The sequence below is a fragment of the Oncorhynchus gorbuscha genome, linkage group LG23 (genome assembly GCF_021184085.1).
Source record: "Oncorhynchus gorbuscha isolate QuinsamMale2020 ecotype Even-year linkage group LG23, OgorEven_v1.0, whole genome shotgun sequence".
Classification (NCBI taxonomy): Eukaryota; Metazoa; Chordata; class Actinopteri; order Salmoniformes; family Salmonidae; genus Oncorhynchus; species Oncorhynchus gorbuscha.
This window is the reverse complement of record NC_060195.1, coordinates 10,042,760-10,047,218: the sequence shown is the minus strand read 5'-3', so window position 1 is coordinate 10,047,218 and position 4,459 is coordinate 10,042,760. Positions and strand designations below refer to the sequence as shown.

Sequence of the window (4,459 nt, the reverse complement as noted above, 5' to 3'; positions counted from 1 at the left end):
ATGGATGACATCAGGTAAGACATGAAGTATTTAATGTATTTTCTGTTGTAAAATAACATAGTAACTGAACCTCTTCACCTAAACCCTAGGTACACAGGCACCTAAACCCTAGGTACACAGGCACCTAAACCCTAGGTACACAGGCACCTAAAACCTAGGTACACAGGCACCTAAACCCTAGGTACACAGGCACCTAAAACCTAGGTACACAGGCACCTAAACCCTAGGTACACAGGCACCTAAACCCTAGGTACACAGGCACCTAAACCCTAGGTACACAGGCACCTAAACCCTAGGTACACAGGCACCTAAACCCTAGGTACACAGGCACCTAAACCCTAGGTACACAGGCACCTAAACCCTTGGTACACAGGCACCTAAACCCTAGGTACACAGGCACCTAAACCCTAGGTACACAGGCACCTAAACCCTAGGTACACAGGCATCTAAACCCTAGGTACACAGGCACCTAAACCCTAGGTACATCGCGTCCACTATTACTTGTGTTTTGACCAGTCATTGGTTTTGACAGACGCAGTACAAAAATGAATTGATGATGAAGCTTGATGGTAAGTCACTTTGAAAATATAGTTTACTAACCTATCAATGACTTCAAACTGTAAGAAGTTAAGCTACCCTTAAGAAAACATATAGTTTACTAACCTATCAATTACTTCAAACTGTAAGAAGTTAAGCTACCCTTAAGAAAACATATAGTTTACTAACCTATCAATTACTTCAAACTGTAAGAAGTTAAGCTACCCTTAAGAAAACATATAGTTTACTGCAATAAGTTACTTTGAAAAAGTAGTTCACTGCATCCAGACAACTAAGTAAAAAGTGATCATATCTAAATCGAAAATGTAATTTACATTTACATTTAAGTCATTTAGCAGACTTGACTACAAATTGCAAGAACATATCGCTTAGGAGTCGGATGTTTACACAATGTGTATTTTAGCCTGTTTAAAAACGACAACGATGTCTGATGCCAGTGTTGTTCCCGAAAATCCCCCCCTGACAGAAATCTCCCCTCTACATTTCACTGATCTTAGAAGCAGAAAGCCTTGCTGAAATGAAACGCAGCCTAACGTGATTATTGACAGCTGCCTTGAAAAACACAAATAAAACATGCTTTCTGCTTCTAAGATCAGTAAAATGTAGACTAAACTGACAACGGAGTGAAGAGCAGAAATCTCAACTACCAAGCAAGTCGCAGCAATGAAGAATTGAGTGACCAGAAACCAGCGTTCGAAGGGGTGTGAGAATTCTGGCAGTGGGGAGATTTTCAGCACAACACCAGAAAAAAATTAATCTTGCCAACTTCACCCATATTTGATTTGATTTGAGCAAAAAAAAGTAGTGTGTAGTTCCAGTAGTTAGCTACACCATTACATTGCAAAAAAAAGTCATTAACTACTGAAAACACTACCAAGATTTGAATTTGGTTCAACTACCACCAAGCTACTACAAAATGTAGTTAAATTACTAGTTAAACTACTTGTAGTTCACTACTCGCCCACACTGGTAACAACCAACACTTCTACAGTTACTGGGTTTCCACACCTAGTTTCTCACTTGCTGTCACTGGAAGCTAAATCAACGGCAGTTTTATCCAAGCAATGCTCTCTCTCTCTGCTCGCAGGTCCGTCAGCACTTCGCTGACCAGGTAGGTTTCTGGTCACGGTAAGCAAAGCAGGACATACAAGCTACTGGAAGGGCTCAACATTCCACAACAACTATGCAATGACGACTGACGACTTGAGAACGATATTATCAAACACAGGCGTCTATAGTCTAAAGATGTAGTCGGCACAGTCAAAAATAGGCAAAATATCTCAATATAATCCTGAAACTTCTAATGGGTGCAATGATTTACCTTCTCTGCAGCCTGTTTATCCCTCCCATCCAGGTGTATGGAGTTGAGGGTCGCTACGCCTATGCTCTCTTCTCAGCAGCCAGCCAGCAGGGCAGACCGGAGCAAGTGGAGAAGGAGCTGATCACAGTGTTTGTAAGTCAGTCCCATTCATTTCCAATACACACACACACACACACACACACACACACACACACACACACACACACACACACACACACACACACACACACACACACACACACACACACACACACACACACACACACACACACACACACACACACACACACACACACACACACACACACACACACACACGGGAACCCCTGACTGTCATCTGTCCCATGAACCTGGATGCCTTTCTCTTTCAGACGACCCGGTTTCAGACCTGGTATCCAGCTACTGCCCCATAGCTATACTAAACAGGCTTTATTTCTGTTTCTCCAGGTCCTAGTCAAGGACCCCAAGCTATCTGGCATCATGGTGAATCCCCATGTTAAACGCAGTATCAAAGAGCACACCTTCACTGATGTCATGACCATCATCATCAACGTCCTCAGTGGGTAGCCAGCCTTATGTCACCTGTCTCGACATACGGGTGAAAGAAAGATGGTGTTACAAAAGTTGTGTGTAATAACCGCGTAATGTGTAATAGTTGTCTTGTGTGTTGTTTATGTGCCTGTGTCTGAGGCCCTGATGTAGCCCTGACATTAATTGCCCTAAGTAGTGTTGTGGAAATTCTACACAGGGACACTCAAAGTCAATCTTAAATGAATCATTGTTTATTAACAGCAAGCTGGAGAGGTTCCAACCAACTCAATGCACCATGTACACATGTCGATCAGGAGCTCCACTGGGTCAGTCCCGTTAGTTCTCTTATATACAGACAAGTTATATTTGCATGATTTAGCTCATTCATCATTCATAATTAATGAATCACTAACATTTGGTTCATGCATGTGACAGACCAATACCTCATGAGGCTTCTTCTCTCCAAGTTGAGACCTTGAAACTGAGATATCCTTTCGTTCTGGGCGTACTGCCAAATTGCAGATACTGATAGTGAGGATTCGTTCAATCAGTCACTTGCATGAACACAAAAATAGGTTATTAGATAAGCACAAACATAAAATGTTCCATCACAGGAGATAACTACATTTGTATTGAATTGAATATCTTTACTTTCATTCCTCAGATGTTATGGCTGATAACGACCGTCTGATGCTGACCTCTGACATCATCTTAGCCTTCAGCAAGATGATGAGTGCTCGTGGAGAGGTCCTCTGTACTGTCACCACCACACAGGTAGGAGCTGACACACACACACACACACACACACACACACACACACACACACACACACACACACACACACACACACACACACACACACACACACACACACACACACACACACACACACACACACACACACACACACACACACACACACACATTCCATCATTACACATATGTAATCTAATCCCAGATCAGCCAACTCAAGATGTACATTAATCCACACTAAAAATGTAATTGTCATGTTGTTTACATTTACAGAATGTAATAATTTGCAGATGAATTATTTTCATGTATTTGACATCTTCCTAATCCTGTATATCTTTCACAGCCTCTGGATGCTGCCAACCTCAAAGACCTGAGAGTTGCTCTGAATGGCTTCCTGGCCAGAGATGCTCAAACTGGAGACTAAGGTAGGAACTAGGAACTCCCAGAGGAGGCTACTGAATAGCTAATACTGAATAGACATAACAAGCCACAGTGGATGAAAGAATAATGGAATCAGTGTCCACCTACAGAATCAGAAATGTTGACATTTTAGGCTTACGTTTCCATTACCCCTGATTAAAATCCTCACTATAAAGTCTGCTAAATTAAGAGATGAATATAGTGATTATGAGCTGGTTTGTACATGCTGCTACATGTCTGAATGTCTTTTCTGTTCTCTCTCTGCCCAGTCGGACCCCTCCATCCTGGGTGGAATGACAGTCAGCATCAGGGACAAGTATGTGTACAAGTCTACTGAGACTAAGATCAGTAGGGAGACCTAAGAATTGGCATGGCTTGCGTCCCAAATGGCACCCTATTCCCTATGTAGTGCACTATGTTTGCCCAGGGCCCTATGTAGGGCAGGTAGCCTAGCGGTTAAGGGTGTTGGGCCAATAACGGAAAGGTCTCTGGTTCGAATCCCTGAGCCGAATAGGTGATCAATACAAAACAAATACCTTATTTACATAAGTATTCAGACCCTTTGTTATGAGACTCAATTGAGATCAGGTGCACTCTTTTTCCATTGATCATCCTTGAGATGTTTCTATAACTTGATTGGAGTCCAACTGTGGTAAATTCAATTGATTGGAAATTATTTGGAAAGGCTATATAAGGTCCCACAGTTGACAGTGCATGTAAGAGCAAAAACCAAGCCATGAGGTCGAAGGATTGTCTGTACAGCTCCGAGACAGGATTGTGTCGAGGCACAGATCTGGGGAAGGGTACCAAAAAATATCTGCAGCATTGAAGGTCCCCAAGAACACAGTGGCCTCCATCATTCTTAAATGGAAGAAC

At 42.4% G+C, this 4,459-nt stretch overlaps 1 pseudogene; it reads left to right on the top strand.

Moving 5' to 3' along the window:
• LOC124011601 lies at positions 1–4,050 on the top strand (annotated as a pseudogene).
• Positions 4,051–4,459: the final 409 nt, after the last annotated feature.